This window comes from Sceloporus occidentalis, unplaced genomic scaffold (genome assembly GCF_023333645.1).
Source record: "Sceloporus occidentalis isolate IW3139 unplaced genomic scaffold, rSceOcc1.0.p SCAF_22, whole genome shotgun sequence".
NCBI lineage: Eukaryota > Metazoa > Chordata > Lepidosauria > Squamata > Phrynosomatidae > Sceloporus > Sceloporus occidentalis.
The window spans coordinates 14,786,957-14,804,269 of record NW_028317002.1 but is presented as its reverse complement, the minus strand read 5'-3'; the positions used below and the strand labels follow the sequence as shown (position 1 = coordinate 14,804,269).

At 42.4% G+C, this 17,313-nt stretch overlaps 6 non-coding genes across 6 annotated transcripts; 1 reads left to right on the top strand and 5 right to left on the bottom strand.

The window, feature by feature from the left end:
• Positions 1-4,229: 4,229 nt before the first annotated feature.
• Positions 4,230-4,311, bottom strand: TRNAS-AGA (transfer RNA serine (anticodon AGA)). The gene has a single exon. It is a non-coding gene; the product is annotated as a tRNA-Ser (tRNA).
• Positions 4,312-5,623: 1,312 nt separating this feature from the next.
• On the bottom strand, positions 5,624-5,705 carry TRNAS-UGA (transfer RNA serine (anticodon UGA)). Its single transcript has one exon. It is a non-coding gene; the product is annotated as a tRNA-Ser (tRNA).
• Positions 5,706-10,291: 4,586 nt separating this feature from the next.
• TRNAS-AGA (transfer RNA serine (anticodon AGA)) lies at positions 10,292-10,373 on the bottom strand. The gene has a single exon. It is a non-coding gene; the product is annotated as a tRNA-Ser (tRNA).
• Positions 10,374-11,681: 1,308 nt separating this feature from the next.
• On the bottom strand, positions 11,682-11,763 carry TRNAS-UGA (transfer RNA serine (anticodon UGA)). Its single transcript has one exon. It is a non-coding gene; the product is annotated as a tRNA-Ser (tRNA).
• Positions 11,764-15,177: 3,414 nt separating this feature from the next.
• TRNAD-GUC (transfer RNA aspartic acid (anticodon GUC)) lies at positions 15,178-15,249 on the top strand. The gene has a single exon. It is a non-coding gene; the product is annotated as a tRNA-Asp (tRNA).
• Positions 15,250-16,052: 803 nt separating this feature from the next.
• TRNAS-UGA (transfer RNA serine (anticodon UGA)) lies at positions 16,053-16,134 on the bottom strand. The gene has a single exon. It is a non-coding gene; the product is annotated as a tRNA-Ser (tRNA).
• Between the last annotated feature and the right edge of the window lie 1,179 nt (positions 16,135-17,313).

Genomic DNA, 17,313 nt, shown 5'->3' with positions numbered 1-17,313 from the left:
GCATGGTAGTCATATGTATTTAGAACTTCAACAAAATTGGCTGAAGAATTAGCTTTTGCAAGTCAATATGGGCTGCGTCCATAGAGAGTGCTAAAATGACAGAACCTTTGTTGTTGTTACGGTGGTATGGCTGAATCGGCCAACAATGCCAGCTACTGCTCGTTGAACTGTTGAAAGGGCGGGCCGTGGACAGTAGGAGTTCTCTTTGGACTATGCCACGTTTGCCTCAACACAGAAGGCCGGTTAGCTCAGTTGGTTAGAGCGTGGCGCCAAGGTCGCGGGTTCGATCCCAGTCGCTATCCTTATTAGCACAGCCTGAAATCTTAACGTGTTCATAAGCTGTTCCAGCATACAAACCTTGCCTCACAAAAGTTTTGTATGTGGCTAAGGTAAGTCAATGATGAAGGTTTTAGAACTTTTGAGAACAGATGCAGTAAGACAGTCATTGTTATAGTGGTTAGAATCCCCGCCTCTCATGCAGTAGAGACAGTGGTTCAAATTCCCAATGGGGAGGCCTTACTTTACTATTTATGATTGTTCTGCTGGGTTTACACCTTTACAAATTAAACCCTCATGCCAATTGCAAGAGTAAACCCCTTACTCTGCGCTGTCCACCTCTGAATCCGTTGAGGGGTGCTAGCATTACATAAGTCTCAATAAATCGTCAAGGATGCATTTACTTTAATGTGCAATAAAGGGAGGCCTGACTTTACTAGTTTTGATTGTTCTGCTGGATTTACACTTTTACAAATTAAACCCTCGTGCCAATTGCAAGAGTAAACGCTTTACTCTGTGCTGTCCACCTCTGAATCCGTTGAGGGGGTGCTAGCATTACAAAAGTCTCAATAAATCGTCAAGGATGCATTTACTTTAGTGTGTGATAAAGTCATTATGTTGGTTGGCAAGGAGAATGCTGCTCTCATAATACCCGGTTTAGTACTGCGTAAGCATACATTTTAGAACTTTTAGATATACTAACTCTTGGATATATTCTACTCAGTGCCAAAGTATATATATATACAGTTAACAATCCTACAAACGTTCAAAGCACTAATTATACTATAGATCTGGAAATGCACCATTGTAGGCAGGTTTAATAGCCGTGACATAGCGATTATGACTTACCATGTGCAGGACGTTCAGTGGCATGAGCCAGGCTAGTCTACGCAAGGGGATGCTAATGTCTGAGCGCTCAATCCCTATCCATTGCTTTTGCGGTAGGTTAAGGAAATATTCCAAGCCTCTAAGCAGGTGGCAGGCTCCTGAATAGGTGCGCGAGTAGGAATAAGGCTGCTTTGGATTTGGGAAGTATTAGGGTGTGAAATTTGATCTGGGATTTTCTTTTGTCCCAGATAAATCATAACAATACATATATATATATATATATATATATATAGTGTTTGAAAACAAATAAAGAAAGTTAATTCTTCCTTTCCACTAGATGGAGAGGCTGGCCCAAGACTGCAGGTCTTCTTGCAGTGTAGCCAATATTGGAAGGAAGTTAAGCTGATGACACTTCACACAGACAGGTGAAGTGAATAACACTGATCAACTTATTATCACGGCACCTGTCAGTGGGTGGGATATATTTGGTAGCAAGTAAACAATTTGTCCTCAAAGCTGATGTGTTAGAAGCAGGAAGAATGGGAAAACGTAAGGATCTGAGCAACATTGACAAGAGCCAGGTTGTGATGGCTAGACGACTGGGTGAGAGCATCTCCAAAACTGCAGCTCTTGCCGGGTGTTCCCAGTCTGCAGTGGTCAGTGCCTATCAAAAGTGGTCCAAGGAAGGAACAGCGGTGAACCGGCGACAGGGTCATGGGTGGACAAGGCACATTGATGCACATGGGGGTTAAGGCTGGCCAGTGTGGTCAAATCCAACGGACGAGCTACTGTAGCTCAATTTGCTGAAAGAAAGTTAATGCTGGTTCTGATAGAAAAGTGTCAGAACACACAGTGCATGGCAGGTTGTTCTGTGTAGGGCTGCAGTTCAGTCAGGTTGCCCATGCTGACCCCTGTCCACTGCCGAAAGCTCCTACAATGGGCACATGAGCATAAGACCTGGACCGTGGAGCAATGCAAGAAGGTAGCCTAGTCTGATGAATCACATTTTCTTTTACATCACGTGGATGGCCAGGTGCATGTGCGTTGCTTACCTGGACAACCCATGGCACCAGAATGCCCTATGTGAAGAAGGCAAGCCGGTGGAGACAGTGTGATGTTTTGGACAATGTTCTGCTGGGAAACCTTGGGTCCTGCCATTCATGTAGATGTTACTTTGACATGTACCACCTACCTGGGCATTTTTGCAGACCATGTACACCCTTTCATGGACACTATATTTCCTGATGGCATTGGCCTCTTTCAGGAGAATAATGCGCCCTGCCACAAAGTAAAAAGGGATCTGGCCTGGTTTGAGGAACACAACAACGAGTTCAATGTGTTGACTCGGCCTCCAAATTCTCCAGATTTCAATCCAATCGAGCATCTGTGGGATGTGCTGGACAAACAAGTCTGATCCATGGAGGCCCCACCTCGCAACTTACAGGACTTAAAGGATTTGCTGTAAACGTCTTGGTGCCAGATACCACAGCACACCATAAGAGGTCTAGTAGCGTCCATGCCTCGATGGGGCAGGGCTGTTTTGGTGGCAAAAGGGGGACCTACACAATAATAGGCAGGTGGTCATAATGTTATGGCTATTTGGTTTATGTGTCTCATGTGAGCACCAAGTGTGTGTCAAGAAGCCCGCCATCATGCCAGATCTATAGTAAACATATAGTAAGTCGCCTCAGCATCGAATGAATTTTCTTCCAATCCTAGTAGCTCTCCTTTTATTCCACTCTGTCTCGTAAAAGCTCATACCATTACAGCTCTCACACCGCAAAGTAAAAGAAAATTGGAGAATATGTTCTAATCGGTATGTTCAGCTAGTACTATGTCACATAAAAAACAAAGTGACTAGACTGTAGCAAGGTGGGCAAGGTTAAGTGACCGAATGGTGCTATCACGAGCCTTGCTGCCTGGGACAAATACAGTTTGCTCAATATAGTTGTGTGTGCATGGATGTGTCATGCCCACCAATGCCAGTCCTCGTTAGTATAGTGGTAAGTATCCCCGCCTGTCACGCGGGAGACCGGGGTGGCATGGTACTTTTTTTTTTTTTTTTTTGCTCAAGTTTACTTCATATTGTAATGGACCAATTTGTAAAAACAAAATGCAGAAATCTCAGTTCTCCATAGAGAGTGCTAAAATGACAGAACCTTTGTTGTTGTTACGGTGGTATGGCTGAATCGGCCAACAATGCCAGCTACTGCTTGTTGAACTGTTGAAAAGGCGCGCCGTGGACAGTATTCCACTCCAGTATTCTCCTTTTATTCAGCATTTGACATTCTGACGAAAAACTGAATAAAATCCATGAACCAGTAGTCTCACCATCCAATAAATTTTCTTCCAATCCTAGTAGTTAATTATTATGGCGTTCTTCTTTCATTCCACTCTGTCTCGTAAAAGCTAATAAATGGTACCATTACAGCTCTCATACAGTAAAGGAAAGCAAATTTGAGAAAATCTTCCAATCAGTGTGTCCATGTAAAATTCAGCTAGTACTATGTCATATAAATAACACAGTGGCTGGACAACATTATACAATGCTAGTCCTGGTTAGTATAGTGGCAGGAATCCCCGCCGGGTGGCTATGTTTCTATATTTTGCTATTTATTTTGCTTATATTTGAATTACACAATACTGGTGTCAATCTGACTGTTATATAAGCACAAGAAGAAGGTTTGCTAGAAGTTGATCTAAGAATAGGACAACAACGTATCGGGGATCAGATATTGCTTGTACGCTTTTGTAGTCAATTTTACAAAACGCTTAACAACAGCCTAGTCACAACATGTTATAATAATGCTGGTATGGGCTCCTTCTAAGAGTGAAAATCCCTGTAGTCGGCAGGATTTGAACCTGCGCGGCGAAACTCCAATGTAAACCTTAGCCACGACTTAGTGGTAAGTATCCCTGCCTGTCACGCGGGAGACCGGGGATGCATGGTACTTATTTTTTTTTTGTTGCTCAAGTTTACTTCATATTGTAACGGACCAATTTGTAAAAACAAAATGCAGAAATCTCAGTTCTCGTATTTTGAAAACTGAGATATTTGGCGTTACGGGTAAAAAAAAGAAAAAAAAGAGCTTGCTGCGAATTTATACACACTAAGAGAAAAGGGTCGTAGTCGGCAGGATTCGAACCTGCGCGGGGAGACCCCAATGGATTTCTAGCCCATCGCCTTAACCACTCGGCCACGACTACTCACGGAATTAGGCGTACACATGTGCGTGTGTGAGCAGTTGTAGCATACAATCCTTCTCCCACACACTCTTTATATCAAACCCACGACACCAAGTGTGTGTCAAGAAACCCGCCATCATGCCAGATCTATAGTAAACATATAGTAAGTCGCCTCAGCATCGAATGAATTTTCTTCCAATCCTAGTAGCTCTCCTTTTATTCCACTCTGTCTCGTAAAAGCTCATAAACAGTACCATTACAGCTCTCACACCGCAAAGTAAAAGAAAATTGGAGAATATGTTCTAATCAGTGTGTTCAGCTAGTACTATGTCACATAAAAAACAAAGTGACTAGACTGTAGCAAGGTGGGCAAGGTTAAGTGACCGAATGGTGCTATCACGAGCCTTGCTGCCTGGGACAAATACAGTTTGCTCAATATAGTTGTGTGTGCATGGATGCGTCATGCCCACCAATGCCAGTCCTCGTTAGTATAGTGGTAAGTATCCCCGCCTGTCACGCGGGAGACCGGGGTTCTCTTTTTTTTTTTTTTTTTTTTGTTGCTCAAGTTTACTTCATATTGTAATGGACCAATTTGTAAAAACAAAATGCAGAAATCTCAGTTCTCCATAGAGAGTGCTAAAATGACAGAACCTTTGTTGTTGTTACGTTGGTATGGCTGAATCGGCCAACAATGCCAGCTACTGCTTGTTGAACTGTTGAAAAGGCGCGCCGTGGACAGTATTCCACTCCAGTATTCTCCTTTTATTCAGCATTTGACATTCTGACGAAAAACTGAATAAAATCCATGAACCAGTAGTCTCACCATCCAATAAATTTTCTTCCAATCCTAGTAGTTAATTATTATGGCGTTCTTCTTTCATTCCACTCTGTCTCGTAAAAGCTAATAAATGGTACCATTACAGCTCTCATACAGTAAAGGAAAGCAAATTTGAGAAAATCTTCCAATCAGTGTGTCCATGTACAATTCAGCTAGTACTATGTCATATAAATAACACAGTGGCTGGACAACATTATACAATGCTAGTCCTGGTTAGTATAGTGGCAGGAATCCCCGCCGGGTGGCTATGTTTCTATATTTTGCTATTTATTTTGCTTATATTTGAATTACACAATACTGGTGTGAATCTGACTGTTATATAAGCACAAGAAGAAGGTTTGCTAGAAGTTGATCTAAGAATAGGACAACAACGTATCCGGGATCAGATATTGCTTGTACGCTTTTGTAGTCAATTTTACAAAACGCTAAACAACAGCCTAGTCACAACATGTTATAATAATGCTGGTATCGGCTCCTTCTAAGAGTGAAAATCCCCGTAGTCGGCAGGATTTGAACCTGCGCGGGGAAACCCCAATGGATTTCAAGTCCATCGCCTTAACCACTCGGCCACGACTACACGCTAACATGCTGTTGGAAGGAGCCTTTGTGTTCCAATATTTTTACTTTCGCACTGAACATGCAGAGATTAAAAATTTACCGTTACTATGTTGCTCAATTTCTTTCCATCAAATTCAAAAGCATTTGAATGAACTTGCAGCATCCAAACGTTAATTCTGTTTTGTGCTACTTTACATATTGTGCATTCTAGAAAGTTTGATTTCCGCTCATTTACAGCTATCCGTTGCGAACATTTGTAGTAAAAGATGGATTTCAGAGAAATTAGAACATGAACATGTTAAGGATTTCAAGCTGGATTATTTTGTGTCCATGTCTATTTGAGGCATGGTAGTCATATGTATTTAGAACTTCAACAAAATTGGCTGAAGAATTAGCTTTTGCAAGTCAATATGGGCTGCGTCCATAGAGAGTGCTAAAATGACAGAACCTTTGTTGTTGTTACGGTGGTATGGCTGAATCGGCCAACAATGCCAGCTACTGCTCGTTGAACTGTTGAAAGGGCGGGCCGTGGACAGTAGGAGTTCTCTTTGGACTATGCCACGTTTGCCTCAACACAGAAGGCCGGTTAGCTCAGTTGGTTAGAGCGTGGCGCCAAGGTCGCGGGTTCGATCCAAGTCGCTATCCTTATTAGCACAGCCTGAAATCTTAACGTGTTCATAAGCTGTTCCAGCATACAAACCTTGCCTCACAAAAGTTTTGTATGTGGCTAAGGTAAGTCAATGATGAAGGTTTTAGAACTTTTGAGAACAGATGCAGTAAGACAGTCATTGTTATAGTGGTTAGAATCCCCGCCTCTCATGCAGTAGAGACAGTGGTTCAAATTCCCAATGGGGAGGCCTTACTTTACTATTTATGATTGTTCTGCTGGGTTTACACCTTTACAAATTAAACCCTCATGCCAATTGCAAGAGTAAACCCCTTACTCTGCGCTGTCCACCTCTGAATCCGTTGAGGGGTGCTAGCATTACATAAGTCTCAATAAATCGTCAAGGATGCATTTACTTTAATGTGCAATAAAGGGAGGCCTGACTTTACTAGTTTTGATTGTTCTGCTGGATTTACACTTTTACAAATTAAACCCTCGTGCCAATTGCAAGAGTAAACGCTTTACTCTGTGCTGTCCACCTCTGAATCCGTTGAGGGGGTGCTAGCATTACAAAAGTCTCAATAAATCGTCAAGGATGCATTTACTTTAGTGTGTGATAAAGTCATTATGTTGGTTGGCAAGGAGAATGCTGCTCTCATAATACCCGGTTTAGTACTGCGTAAGCATACATTTTAGAACTTTTAGATATACTAACTCTTGGATATATTCTACTCAGTGCCAAAGTATATATATATACAGTTAACAATCCTACAAACGTTCAAAGCACTAATTATACTATAGATCTGGAAATGCACCATTGTAGGCAGGTTTAATAGCCGTGACATAGCGATTATGACTTACCATGTGCAGGACGTTCAGTGGCATGAGCCAGGCTAGTCTACGCAAGGGGATGCTAATGTCTGAGCGCTCAATCCCTATCCATTGCTTTTGCGGTAGGTTAAGGAAATATTCCAAGCCTCTAAGCAGGTGGCAGGCTCCTGAATAGGTGCGCGAGTAGGAATAAGGCTGCTTTGGATTTGGGAAGTATTAGGGTGTGAAATTTGATCTGGGATTTTCTTTTGTCCCAGATAAATCATAACAATACATATATATATATATATATATATATATATATATATATAGTGTTTGAAAACAAATAAAGAAAGTTAATTCTTCCTTTCCACTAGATGGAGAGGCTGGCCCAAGACTGCAGGTCTTCTTGCAGTGTAGCCAATATTGGAAGGAAGTTAAGCTGATGACACTTCACACAGACAGGTGAAGTGAATAACACTGATCAACTTATTATCACGGCACCTGTCAGTGGGTGGGATATATTTGGTAGCAAGTAAACAATTTGTCCTCAAAGCTGATGTGTTAGAAGCAGGAAGAATGGGAAAACGTAAGGATCTGAGCAACATTGACAAGAGCCAGGTTGTGATGGCTAGACGACTGGGTGAGAGCATCTCCAAAACTGCAGCTCTTGCCGGGTGTTCCCAGTCTGCAGTGGTCAGTGCCTATCAAAAGTGGTCCAAGGAAGGAAAAGCGGTGAACCGGCGACAGGGTCATGGGTGGACAAGGCACATTGATGCACATGGGGGTTAAGGCTGGCCAGTGTGGTCAAATCCAATGGACGAGCTACTGTAGCTCAATTTGCTGAAAGAAAGTTAATGCTGGTTCTGATAGAAAGGTGTCAGAACACACAGTGCATGGCAGGTTGTTCTGTGTAGGGCTGCAGTTCAGTCAGGGTGCCCATGCTGACCCCTGTCCACTGCCGAAAGCTCCTACAATGGGCACATGAGCATAAGACCTGGACCGTGGAGCAATGCAAGAAGGTAGCCTAGTCTGATGAATCACATTTTCTTTTACATCACGTGGATGGCCAGGTGCATGTGCGTTGCTTACCTGGACAACCCATGGCACCAGAATGCCCTATGTGAAGAAGGCAAGCCGGTGGAGACAGTGTGATGTTTTGGACAATGTTCTGCTGGGAAACCTTGGGTCCTGCCATTCATGTAGATGTTACTTTGACATGTACCACCTACCTGGGCATTTTTGCAGACCATGTACACCCTTTCATGGACACTATATTTCCTGATGGCATTGGCCTCTTTCAGGAGAATAATGCGCCCTGCCACAAAGTAAAAAGGGATCTGGCCTGGTTTGAGGAACACAACAACGAGTTCAATGTGTTGACTCGGCCTCCAAATTCTCCAGATTTCAATCCAATCGAGCATCTGTGGGATGTGCTGGACAAACAAGTCTGATCTTTGGAGGCCCCACCTCGCAACTTACAGGACTTAAAGGATTTGCTGTAAACGTCTTGGTGCCAGATACCACAGCACACCATCAGAGGTCTAGTAGCGTCCATGCCTCGATGGGGCAGGGCTGTTTTGGTGGCAAATGGGGGACCTACACAATAATAGGCAGGTGGTCATAATGTTATGGCTATTTGGTTTATGTGTCTCATGTGAGCACCAAGTGTGTGTCAAGAAGCCCGCCATCATGCCAGATCTATAGTAAACATATAGTAAGTCGCCTCAGCATCGAATGAATTTTCTTCCAATCCTAGTAGCTCTCCTTTTATTCCACTCTGTCTCGTAAAAGCTCATACCATTACAGCTCTCACACCGCAAAGTAAAAGAAAATTGGAGAATATGTTCTAATCGGTGTGTTCAGCTAGTACTATGTCACATAAAAAACAAAGTGACTAGACTGTAGCAAGGTGGGCAAGGTTAAGTGACCGAATGGTGCTATCACGAGCCTTGCTGCCTGGGACAAATACAGTTTGCTCAATATAGTTGTGTGTGCATGGATGCGTCATGCCCACAAATGCCAGTCCTCGTTAGTATAGTGGTAAGTATCCCCGCCTGTCACGTGGGAGACATGGTACTCTTTTTTTTTTGCTCAAGTTTACTTCATATTGTAATGGACCAATTTGTAAAAACAAAATGCAGAAATCTCAGTTCTCCATAGAGAGTGCTAAAATGACAGAACCTTTGTTGTTGTTACGGTGGTATGGCTGAATCGGCCAACAATGCCAGCTACTGCTTGTTGAACTGTTGAAAAGGCGCGCCGTGGACAGTATTCCACTCCAGTATTCTCCTTTTATTCAGCATTTGACATTCTGACGAAAAACTGAATAAAATCCATGAACCAGTAGTCTCACCATCCAATAAATTTTCTTCCAATCCTAGTAGTTAATTATTATGGCGTTCTTCTTTCATTCCACTCTGTCTCGTAAAAGCTAATAAATGGTACCATTACAGCTCTCATACAGTAAAGGAAAGCAAATTTGAGAAAATCTTCCAATCAGTGTGTCCATGTAAAATTCAGCTAGTACTATGTCATATAAATAACACAGTGGCTGGACAACATTATACAATGCTAGTCCTGGTTAGTATAGTGGCAGGAATCCCCGCCGGGTGGCTATGTTTCTATATTTTGCTATTTATTTTGCTTATATTTGAATTACACAATACTGGTGTCAATCTGACTGTTATATAAGCACAAGAAGAAGGTTTGCTAGAAGTTGATCTAAGAATAGGACAACAACGTATCGGGGATCAGATATTGCTTGTACGCTTTTGTAGTCAATTTTACAAAACGCTAAACAACAGCCTAGTCACAACATGTTATAATAATGCTGGTATGGGCTCCTTCTAAGAGTGAAAATCCCTGTAGTCGGCAGGATTTGAACCTGCGCGGCGAAACTCCAATGGATTTCAAGTCCATTGCCTTAACCACTCAGCCACGACTTAGTGGTAAGTATCCCTGCCTGTCACGCGGGAGACCGGGGTTCGATTCCCTGACGGGGATGCATGGTACTTATTTTTTTTTTGTTGCTCAAGTTTACTTCATATTGTAACGGACCAATTTGTAAAAACAAAATGCAGAAATCTCAGTTCTTGTATTTTGAAAACTGAGATATTTGGCGTTACGGGTAAAAAAAAGAAAAAAAAGAGCTTGCTGCGAATTTATACACACTAAGAGAAAAGGGTCGTAGTCGGCAGGATTCGAACCTGCGCGGAGAGACCCCAATGGATTTCTAGTCCATCGCCTTAACCACTCGGCCACGACTACTCACAGAATTTGGCGTACACATGTGCGTGTGTGAGCAGTTGTAGCATACAATCCTTCTCCCACACACTCTTTATATCAAACCCACGACACCAAGTGTGTGTCAAGAAACCCGCCATCATGCCAGATCTATAGTAAACATATAGTAAGTCGCCTCAGCATCGAATTAATTTTCTTCCAATCCTAGTAGCTCTCCTTTTATTCCACTCTGTCTCGTAAAAGCTCATAAACAGTACCATTACAGCTCTCACACCGCAAAGTAAAAGAAAATTGGAGAATATGTTCTAATCAGTGTGTTCAGCTAGTACTATGTCACATAAAAAACAAAGTGACTAGACTGTAGCAAGGTGGGCAAGGTTAAGTGACCGAATGGTGCTATCACGAGCCTTGCTGCCTGGGACAAATACAGTTTGCTCAATATAGTTGTGTGTGCATGGATGCGTCATGCCCACCAATGCCAGTCCTCGTTAGTATAGTGGTAAGTATCCCCGCCTGTCACGCGGGAGACATGGTACTCTTTTTTTTTTTTTTTTTGTTGCTCAAGTTTACTTCATATTGTAATGGACCAATTTGTAAAAACAAAATGCAGAAATCTCAGTTCTCCATAGAGAGTGCTAAAATGACAGAACCTTTGTTGTTGTTACGTTGGTATGGCTGAATCGGCCAACAATGCCAGCTACTGCTTGTTGAACTGTTGAAAAGGCGCGCCGTGGACAGTATTCCACTCCAGTATTCTCCTTTTATTCAGCATTTGACATTCTGACGAAAAACTGAATAAAATCCATGAACCAGTAGTCTCACCATCCAATAAATTTTCTTCCAATCCTAGTAGTTAATTATTATGGCGTTCTTCTTTCATTCCACTCTGTCTCGTAAAAGCTAATAAATGGTACCATTACAGCTCTCATACAGTAAAGGAAAGCAAATTTGAGAAAATCTTCCAATCAGTGTGTCCATGTACAATTCAGCTAGTACTATGTCATATAAATAACACAGTGGCTGGACAACATTATACAATGCTAGTCCTGGTTAGTATAGTGGCAGGAATCCCCGCCGGGTGGCTATGTTTCTATATTTTGCTATTTATTTTGCTTATATTTGAATTACACAATACTGGTGTGAATCTGACTGTTATATAAGCACAAGAAGAAGGTTTGCTAGAAGTTGATCTAAGAATAGGACAACAACGTATCCGGGATCAGATATTGCTTGTACGCTTTTGTAGTCAATTTTACAAAACGCTAAACAACAGCCTAGTCACAACATGTTATAATAATACTGGTATCGGCTCCTTCTAAGAGTGAAAATCCCCGTAGTCGGCAGGATTTGAACCTGCGCGGGGAAACCCCAATGGATTTCAAGTCCATCGCCTTAACCACTCGGCCACGACTACACGCTAACATGCTGTTGGAAGGAGCCTTTGTGTTCCAATATTTTTACTTTCGCACTGAACATGCAGAGATTAAAAATTTACCGTTACTATGTTGCTCAATTTCTTTCCATCAAATTCAAAAGCATTTGAATGAACTTGCAGCATCCAAACGTTAATTCTGTTTTGTGCTACTTTACATATTGTGCATTCTAGAAAGTTTGATTTCCGCTCATTTACAGCTATCCGTTGCGAACATTTGTAGTAAAAGATGGATTTCAGAGAAATTAGAACATGAACATGTTAAGGATTTCAAGCTGGATTATTTTGTGTCCATGTCTATTTGAGGCATGGTAGTCATATGTATTTAGAACTTCAACAAAATTGGCTGAAGAATTAGCTTTTGCAAGTCAATATGGGCTGCGTCCATAGAGAGTGCTAAAATGACAGAACCTTTGTTGTTGTTACGGTGGTATGGCTGAATCGGCCAACAATGCCAGCTACTGCTCGTTGAACTGTTGAAAGGGCGGGCCGTGGACAGTAGGAGTTCTCTTTGGACTATGCCACGTTTGCCTCAACACGGAAGGCCGGTTAGCTCAGTTGGTTAGAGCGTGGCGCCAAGGTCGCGGGTTCGATCCCAGTCGCTATCCTTATTAGCACAGCCTGAAATCTTAACGTGTTCATAAGCTGTTCCAGCATACAAACCTTGCCTCACAAAAGTTTTGTATGTGGCTAAGGTAAGTCAATGATGAAGGTTTTAGAACTTTTGAGAACAGATGCAGTAAGACAGTCATTGTTATAGTGGTTAGAATCCCCGCCTCTCATGCAGTAGAGACAGTGGTTCAATGGGGAGGCCTTACTTTACTATTTATGATTGTTCTGCTGGGTTTACACCTTTACAAATTAAACCCTCATGCCAATTGCAAGAGTAAACCCCTTACTCTGCGCTGTCCACCTCTGAATCCGTTGAGGGGTGCTAGCATTACATAAGTCTCAATAAATCGTCAAGGATGCATTTACTTTAATGTGCAATAAAGGGAGGCCTGACTTTACTAGTTTTGATTGTTCTGCTGGATTTACACTTTTACAAATTAAACCCTCGTGCCAATTGCAAGAGTAAACGCTTTACTCTGTGCTGTCCACCTCTGAATCCGTTGAGGGGGTGCTAGCATTACAAAAGTCTCAATAAATCGTCAAGGATGCATTTACTTTAGTGTGTGATAAAGTCATTATGTTGGTTGGCAAGGAGAATGCTGCTCTCATAATACCCGGTTTAGTACTGCGTAAGCATACATTTTAGAACTTTTAGATATACTAACTCTTGGATATATTCTACTCAGTGCCAAAGTATATATATATACAGTTAACAATCCTACAAACGTTCAAAGCACTAATTATACTATAGATCTGGAAATGCACCATTGTAGGCAGGTTTAATAGCCGTGACATAGCGATTATGACTTACCATGTGCAGGACGTTCAGTGGCATGAGCCAGGCTAGTCTACGCAAGGGGATGCTAATGTCTGAGCGCTCAATCCCTATCCATTGCTTTTGCGGTAGGTTAAGGAAATATTCCAAGCCTCTAAGCAGGTGGCAGGCTCCTGAATAGGTGCGCGAGTAGGAATAAGGCTGCTTTGGATTTGGGAAGTATTAGGGTGTGAAATTTGATCTGGGATTTTCTTTTGTCCCAGATAAATCATAACAATACATATATATATATATATATATATATACATATATAGTGTTTGAAAACAAATAAAGAAAGTTAATTCTTCCTCTTTCCACTAGATGGAGAGGCTGGCCCAAGACTGCAGGTCTTCTTGCAGTGTAGCCAATATTGGAAGGAAGTTAAGCTGATGACACTTCACACAGACAGGTGAAGTGAATAACACTGATCAACTTATTATCACGGCACCTGTCAGTGGGTGGGATATATTTGGTAGCAAGTGAACAATTTGTCCTCAAAGCTGTTGTGTTAGAAGCAGGAAGAATGGGCAAACGTAAGGATCTGAGCAACATTGACAAGAGCCAGGTTGTGATGGCTAGACGACTGGGTGAGAGCATCTCCACAACTGCAGCTCTTGCCGGGTGTTCCCAGTCTGCAGTGGTCAGTGCCGATCAAAAGTGGTCCAAGGAAGGAAAAGCGGTGAACCGGCGACAGGGTCATGGGTGGACAAGGCACATTGATGCACATGGGGGTTAAGGCTGGCCAGTGTGGTCAAATCCAACGGACGAGCTACTGTAGCTCAATTTGCTGAAAGAAAGTTAATGCTGGTTCTGATAGAAAGGTGTCAGAACACACAGTGCATGGCAGGTTGTTCTGAGTAGGGCTGCAGTTCAGTCAGGGTGCCCATGCTGACCCCTGTCCACTGCCGAAAGCTCCTACAATGGGCACATGAGCATAAGACCTGGACCGTGGAGCAATGCAAGAAGGTAGCCTAGTCTGATGAATCACATTTTCTTTTACATCACGTGGATGGCCAGGTGCATGTGCGTTGCTTACCTGGACAACCCATGGCACCAGAATGCCCTATGTGAAGAAGGCAAGCCGGTGGAGACAGTGTGATGTTTTGGACAATGTTCTGCTGGGAAACCTTGGGTCCTGCCATTCATGTAGATGTTACTTTGACATGTACCACCTACCTGGGCATTTTTGCAGACCATGTACACCCTTTCATGGACACTATATTTCCTGATGGCATTGGCCTCTTTCAGGAGAATAATGCGCCCTGCCACAAAGTAAAAAGGGATCTGGCCTGGTTTGAGGAACACAACAACGAGTTCAATGTGTTGACTTGGCCTCCAAATTCTCCAGATTTCAATCCAATCGAGCATCTGTGGGATGTGCTGGACAAACAAGTCTGATCCATGGAGGCCCCACCTCGCAACTTACAGGACTTAAAGGATTTGCTGTAAACGTCTTGGTGCCAGATACCACAGCACACCATCAGAGGTCTAGTAGCGTCCATGCCTCGATGGGGCAGGGCTGTTTTGGTGGCAAAAGGGGGACCTACACAATAATAGGCAGGTGGTCATAATGTTATGGCTATTTGGTTTATGTGTCTCATGTGAGCACCAAGTGTGTGTCAAGAAGCCCGCCATCATGCCAGATCTATAGTAAACATATAGTAAATCGCCTCAGCATCGAATGAATTTTCTTCCAATCCTAGTAGCTCTCCTTTTATTCCACTCTGTCTCGTAAAAGCTCATACCATTACAGCTCTCACACCGCAAAGTAAAAGAAAATTGGAGAATATGTTCTAATCGGTGTGTTCAGCTAGTACTATGTCACATAAAAAACAAAGTGACTAGACTGTAGCAAGGTGGGCAAGGTTAAGTGACCGAATGGTGCTATCACGAGCCTTGCTGCCTGGGACAAATACAGTTTGCTCAATATAGTTGTGTGTGCATGGATGCGTCATGCCCTCCAATGCCGGTCCTCGTTAGTATAGTTGTAAGTATCCCCGCCTGTCACGCGGGAGACCGGGGTTCGATTCCCCGACGGGGAGGTATGGTACTCTTTTTTTTTTTTTTTTTTGCTCAAGTTTACTTCATATTGTAATGGACCAATTTGTAAAAACAAAATGCAGAAATCTCAGTTCTCCATAGAGAGTGCTAAAATGACAGAACCTTTGTTGTTGTTACGTTGGTATGGCTGAATCGGCCAACAATGCCAGCTACTGCTTGTTGAACTGTTGAAAAGGCGCGCCGTGGACAGTATTCCACTCCAGTATTCTCCTTTTATTCAGCATTTGACATTCTGACGAAAAACTGAATAAAATCCATGAACCAGTAGTCTCACCATCCAATAAATTTTCTTCCAATCCTAGTAGTTAATTATTATGGCGTTCTTCTTTCATTCCACTCTGTCTCGTAAAAGCTAATAAATGGTACCATTACAGCTCTCATACAGTAAAGGAAAGCAAATTTGAGAAAATCTTCCAATCAGTGTGTCCATGTACAATTCAGCTAGTACTATGTCATATAAATAACACAGTGGCTGGACAACATTATACAATGCTAGTCCTGGTTAGTATAGTGGCAGGAATCCCCGCCGGGTGGCTATGTTTCTATATTTTGCTATTTATTTTGCTTATATTTGAATTACACAATACTGGTGTGAATCTGACTGTTATATAAGCACAAGAAGAAGGTTTGCTAGAAGTTGATCTAAGAATAGGACAACAACGTATCCGGGATCAGATATTGCTTGTACGCTTTTGTAGTCAATTTTACAAAACGCTAAACAACAGCCTAGTCACAACATGTTATAATAATGCTGGTATCGGCTCCTTCTAAGAGTGAAAACCCCCGTAGTCAGCAGGATTTGAACCTGCGCGGGGAAACCCCAATGGATTTCAAGTCCTTCGCCTTAACCACTCGGCCACGACCACACGCTAACATGCTGTTGGAAGGAGCCTTTGTGTTCCAATATTTTTACTTTCGCACTGAACATGCAGAGATTAAAAATTTACCGTTACTATGTTGCTCAATTTCTTTCCATCAAATTCAAAAGCATTTGAATGAACTTGCAGCATCCAAACGTTAATTCTGTTTTGTGCTACTTTACATATTGTGCATTCTAGAAAGTTTGATTTCCGCTCAATTACAGCTATCCGTTGCGAACATTTGTAGTAAAAGATGGATTTCAGAGAAATTAGAACATGAACATGTTAAGGATTTCAAGCTGGATTATTTTGTGTCCATGTCTATTTGAGGCATGGTAGTCATATGTATTTAGAACTTCAACAAAATTGGCTGAAGAATTAGCTTTTGCAAGTCAATATGGGCTGCGTCCATAGAGAGTGCTAAAATGACAGAACCTTTGTTGTTGTTACGGTGGTATGGCTGAATCGGCCAACAATGCCAGCTACTGCTCGTTGAACTGTTGAAAGGGCGGGCCGTGGACAGTAGGAGTTCTCTTTGGACTATGCCACGTTTGCCTCAACACGGAAGGCCGGTTAGCTCAGTTGGTTAGAGCGTGGCGCCAAGGTCGCGGGTTCGATCCCAGTCGCTATCCTTATTAGCACAGCCTGAAATCTTAACGTGTTCATAAGCTGTTCCAGCATACAAACCTTGCCTCACAAAAGTTTTGTATGTGGCTAAGGTAAGTCAATGATGAAGGTTTTAGAACTTTTGAGAACAGATGCAGTAAGACAGTCATTGTTATAGTGGTTAGAATCCCCGCCTCTCATGCAGTAGAGACAGTGGTTCAAATTCCCAATGGGGAGGCCTTACTTTACTATTTATGATTGTTCTGCTGGGTTTACACCTTTACAAATTAAACCCTCATGCCAATTGCAAGAGTAAACCCCTTACTCTGCGCTGTCCACCTCTGAATCCGTTGAGGGGTGCTAGCATTACATAAGTCTCAATAAATCGTCAAGGATGCATTTACTTTAATGTGCAATAAAGGGAGGCCTGACTTTACTAGTTTTGATTGTTCTGCTGGATTTACACTTTTACAAATTAAACCCTCGTGCCAATTGCAAGAGTAAACGCTTTACTCTGTGCTGTCCACCTCTGAATCCGTTGAGGGGGTGCTAGCATTACAAAAGTCTCAATAAATCGTC